The sequence below is a fragment of the Nicotiana tomentosiformis genome, chromosome 4 (genome assembly GCF_000390325.3).
Source record: "Nicotiana tomentosiformis chromosome 4, ASM39032v3, whole genome shotgun sequence".
Lineage (NCBI taxonomy): Eukaryota > Viridiplantae > Streptophyta > Magnoliopsida > Solanales > Solanaceae > Nicotiana > Nicotiana tomentosiformis.
Window position 1 is genome coordinate 106,086,464 of NC_090815.1, and position 5,829 is coordinate 106,092,292.

At 32.4% G+C, this 5,829-nt stretch overlaps 1 non-coding gene across 1 annotated transcript; it reads left to right on the forward strand.

The window, feature by feature from the left end:
* The first annotated feature begins 4,002 nt into the window (after positions 1–4,002).
* LOC117274711 (small nucleolar RNA R71) lies at positions 4,003–4,109 on the forward strand. The gene has a single exon (XR_004504871.1). It is a non-coding gene; the product is annotated as a small nucleolar RNA R71 (small nucleolar RNA).
* The last annotated feature ends 1,720 nt before the right edge of the window (positions 4,110–5,829 follow it).

Sequence of the window (5,829 nt, forward strand, 5' to 3'; positions counted from 1 at the left end):
AACATGCTATATCAAAAAAAATTATTTTTTGATCAATAATTAATAATTATATTATTTGTATCACAGTGTATAACATAATAATAATGTGTATATCAACAAAATTTATTAAAATTTTATTTTCCTTCTTTATTTAACATATTTCAGATTGTAAACTCAAGTTCAAGACGACTCCACGTGTGTATCCCCTATTGTAACCCGTGTATATCTCTATGTACATCAGTGATATCTCATGCATATTATGTGTGTCTGTGTATATCCATAAAAATTTGTGTTATATATATGATATACAATGTGATATACACGGGCGTCCATAAAACAATTATGTTGTATACACGATATACAAAGTGATATACACATACTTCCTTAAAAACTTGTATGTGATATACACTGATGTATACGATATACAACGTGATATACACATGTCGCAGTTGGAATTTTAGGTCTGATTTTTTTACCTGAAACGAGTCTAAATCATTTCTGATCTTGCTCAAATTTTGTATATAGCCTTGTTTAGGCATTTTCAACCAATTTCAATCACACCCACTCATTAAATCCAAACAAAAAAAGGAAGAGAGAAGAAAAACGAAGTTGAAATATATTTTTTCTCTCTTAGTTTTTGCTAATCTTGCTCAAATTTTGTATATAGCCTCATTTAGGTATTTTCAACTAATTTCAATCATACCCAGTCATTCAATCCAACCAAAAAAAGAAGAGAGAAGAAAAACAAAGTTGAAATATATTTTTCCTCTCTTAGTTTTTGCATCTGATTTTCTCTGTTGTGAGATCAACCTTACCTTTTCATCCCACTAATTTTTTTTTGCATAATTTGCAAAAAGAATTGCTAAACTATGTGAGAAAAGGGGTGGGAAGCCAAAATAAGCGTATAGTTTTTTTTGAGAGAGAATATAAAAGAGGGTAGTTTTTTTAAGATTTGGCTATATAATGCCAATTGTTTGGGGCTATCTTTGCCAAACCTAATATAAGGCTAAAAATTGTCAATTCCTGTTATGTGTTGTTATAAGATGTCAATTTTTCCTCCAAAAATTAAGACAAACATCAACTTTAACAGAATTAAAACATAAATGATATGCTATTAAGCTAATTTAAATGAGTAAGTAACTATGAATCTATATTCGCACACATAGAATTAATAAATATCATGCAATCGACAAAATTCGAAGCCAATTATCAAGTAAAGCAGTGAATTAAACAAAGAATATGAAGAAGGGAAAGATTACCGTCTGAAGCTAAAACTGAGCGGGGAGGAGAAATTAAGAGAAACCGGCGATGATCAAACATTTGCTCGGACTCTGGCAGTCGTGCGATGAATCTAAATCATCATCAATCGACTATTCTTACCAAGAGCAATCGATTGATGTCGATTTCAATTCAACAAACCAGAATTGGAGGCGAATTAGGTTCTCGGAATTCTCAAATCTAGAAATTGGAAAAATCTATAGGGTTTTGGAAGACGGGGTTAAAAGGGCTTGGAAAAAAAAAGGGAACGGGGATTGTTTGGTGAAGATTTGGGGCGGTTTAGAGTAGTTCCGCCGCCACTAGCGATTTTCGGTAGGCGGTGCACGGTGGGGGACAATGGAGGTAAGAGAGAGAGAGAGAGAGAGAGAGAGAGAGAGAGAGAGAGAGAGAGAGAGAGAGAGAGAGAGAGAATAAGAATATGTGTGAGGCTTTTGGGGGTAGGGGATGTTAAGACAGTTTTAAGTGGGGTAGTGAACCAGTTCGGAGCAGTTGGATGAGGGGAGATGCATGGTTGAGATTGTTTAGGTTAAAACAACGTCATTTTGTTTAGGGGTTTTGGCATGGTATAACAACATACCCATATAATAAATAGCCCTAGTTATAGATATTGGCATCAAATAGCCAATAAATGTATATCACAATAATAATATGCATATGACAACTTTTTTCTTCTTCTTTGTTTATATCAACATGTATATTAAAAAAAAAATCATTCTTTGTATATAAATAATATTATTCTTTTATATAGATAATATAAAATTATATATATAGTTATTGCTGCTTTTATATCAATGTATATCATAATAAAAATATTATATTATTTGTTTATCACAGTGTATAGCACATCAAACATGTGTATACCAAAATAGATATCATAAGTTTATTTTTCTTCTTTGTGTATATCAAAAATTAATTTTCTTTGTATACCAAAATATTATTTACTCCCGCAATTATATTTATTATTTTTATATTTTTGAACTTGCTTAAACATGCTATATAAAAAAAATCATTTTTTGATCAATAATTAATAATAATATTATTTGTATATCACAGTGTATAACATAATAATAATGTGTATATCAAAAATAATTATTAAAATTGTATTTTCCTTCTTTGTATAACACATTTCAGATTGAAAACTCAAGTTCAAGACGACTCCACATGTGTATCCCCTATTGTAACCCATGTATATCTCTATGTACATAAGTGATATCTCATGCATATTATGTGTGTCTGTGTATATCCATGAAATTTTGTGTTATATATACGATATACAATGTGATATACACAGGCGTCCATAAAATAATTATGTTGTATACACGATATACAAAGTGATATACACATACGTCCTTAAAAACTTGTGTGTGATATACATTGATGTACGTGATATATAACGTAATATACTCATGTCGCAGTTGGATTTTTAGGTCTGATTTTTTTTACCTGAAATGAGTCTAAATCACTTCTAATCTTGCTCAAGTTTTGTATGTAGCCTTGTTTAGGCATTTTCAACCAATTTCAATAAAACCCACTCATTCAATCCAAACAAAAAAAGGAAGAGAGAAGAAAAACGAAGTTGAAATATATTTTTTCTCTCTTAGTTTTTGCTAATCTTGCTCAATTTTTGTATATAGCCTTGTTTAGGTATTTTTAACTAATTTCAATCATAATCACTCATTCAGTCTAACAAAAAAAAGAAGAGAGAGGAAAAATAAAGTTAAAATATATTTTTTCTCTCTTAGTTTCTGCTTCTGATTTTCTCTGATGTGAGATCAACATTACCTTTTCATCCCACTGATTTTTTTTTGTTTTTTTTTTTTTTGCATAATTTGCAAGATTTTTTTGCTAAACTATGAGAGAAAAGAGAAGAGATAGAAGAATAAATACAAGGAGAGAAAAGGGGTGGGAAGCCAAAATAAGCATATAATTTTTTTTGAGATTGAATATAAAAGAGAGTAGTTTTTTTTAAGATTTGGCTATATAATGCCAATTGTTTGGGGCTATCTTTGCCAAACCTAATATAAGGCTAAAAAATAACCAATTCCTGCTATGCGTTGTTATATGATGCCAAATTTTCTTTTGTTTATGGGGGTGGCTGGACCGGGTTTGGGAGTGGGCTTGCAAAACTTGTATGCACTGGGCTCAAAGTTCGGCCCAGTCCGATTTTGAACCACTGACAGCTTTAAATCTTTCTCTTCTTATCTTTCATATTTAGCCACTGATTAACTAACATAACACTTAGAACTTAAATTACAAAATTAACCTTTTACATGAATTATATACTTAAACTAATTAATTTGTGGATTCCTAATTTAACTAATTAGTTGACCCTAAGATGTAAAAGAAGACGAAGAACGATTACATGTATTTTTTGTGATTTTTATATTTTAACAATACTTTTAACATATGATTAAATCCTAACATGCAATTAAAATCCTAAAATACACTAAATGAAATATAAAAAATATTTTTTTTGTGATTTTTATGATTTAAACCATTTCTAATAAATAAATAAAAAAAGAAAAATTCCTAAATTTCTATAAAACTAATTAAAGCTATTTGGATTATTTTAGGAGTAATTTGCATTAGGGCAAAAATTACGTGCTCATAGAGAATTTTTTCGATAATGCATAAATTTCATCAAAGCATTTCTCCAACACTTGACCTCCTGCTACAACATCTACCATAATTCTTATCTCTAGATGTAGCCTTTCTACGAAGATATGAGCCAACACTTCATTCGTCTGGTTGTGATGAGGACAATATCTAAGCAACCACTTGAATCTCTCCCAAGCTGGATATAAAGACTCGCCCGACTTCTGTTTAAAGACGGTTATCTCACTTCTGATCTTTATAGTTTTGCCTGAGGGAAAGAACTCTACCAAAAAAATTCTAACCAGATCATTCCATGATGTAATAAAGTTAGTCGGTTCCGACTTCAACCACCACTTTGCTTCGTCCAAACGAGAGAACAGGAACAATGTGAGCCTCACATATTCCGGAGTGACTCCGTTAGTGATATAAGTATCACTAATTTCCAAGAAGTTCAGAATGTGTTGATGTGGATCCTCATGTTGAAGACCCATAAATTGCCCGTTTGCATGTAGCAGACGGATCATGCTCTATTTCAGCTCAAAGTACCCAGTGATTCTAGGCTTCACAATGTTAGAGGTGACATTAGCAATGCTAGGCATCACCACCTCCTGAACCGCCATACGTTGCTCGTATGCCATATTCATATGTAATTGAACAAGTGCCTGAAGATTATCTGTGTCCCTTGCTTCTCTCAATCTCATGTGAAATGTTCTCTCAGGTTCTAGGTCAAAGCCTTGAAGTTGAAGTCTATCTTGGCTCCGACCCTTCACATTTAATCAAAGTTCCTGAGAGCAGAACAACTAATAAGAAACGTTAGACTTGACGAAATAGATAACAAAAGTAAAATAGTCAAAACACAAGTCCCCGTCGATGACGCCAAAAACTTGTTGCTTTCAAACGCACACGCAAGTATACGTGGCCGTACAAGTAATATAATAATAAGAAGAGTGTCAAACCCACAGAGGCTTGTGTTAACTACCTGCTAATTCCACCAAAATTGTTATTTAGCTGAGTCAATCAGATTTTAATAGTGTGATTATAACTAAGCAATGAATGTAACAATTAACTAATAAATCAAGCAGAAAATGATTGTTGAGAATTCAGTAGAGACAAACATTCCAGGGTTGTGATCGATTTACCAATCCTGTTGCATTCTAATTAACTCTCTCTTTTATACAATTAGCTCATGGTTGCTAATTAATCGAGTAATTACTCTCATAGCATTCTCTCGAATTACTACTCGCCTATTCAAAATAGATTAACGCCTTTATTCCTATGGAATCAATCTATTAAGAACGCATTAAGATTACGATATTCAATAAAGCATGGTGACTAGGTATATTTCTATCCTAACCACGAATCTCCCCCCTCCCCCTCCCACTCAGAGTTAAGATCATGCCCTCTTCTACTCCTCTCTAATCTAGATGTAGCTTTTTCAAGCATAGCATAGATAGTAAATAGAACCTAACTGTTGGCTAGACAATTAAGCAGTTTATCATAGAATTAAAGAAACAACCATATATTAGCGAATTATAATCAAGGTAAAATTAATTTCGAACAATAATATTCACAGCTAAATCACAACCCCAAAACTTATTGGTTTTAGCCACTTATGCTAAAGTTAAACAATTTCATAAGTGTTGAATAGTTGAAAATACTAAGAAAGATGAAGAAAAAGTGAGAATCCTTGCTCCCGAGTGTTCCGTGTGTGTTTTTGTAACGACCCGATCGGTCGATTTGAGAATTAATATCCCATTCGGCAACTTAAGGTCTCTAGCAACTTTGTATTCTGTATTATGAGTTGCATGTGTGGCCGGGTTTGATTTTTGGATGATTCGGGGTCAATTTTGAAGAATGATTCTTGTTTTAGAAGCTTAAGCAGTAAGAGTTGACCAGAGTTTGACTTTTGTATAGACGACTCCGGAATTGAGTTTGGATGATTTCAATAGCTTCGTATGGTGATTTTGGACTTAGGCG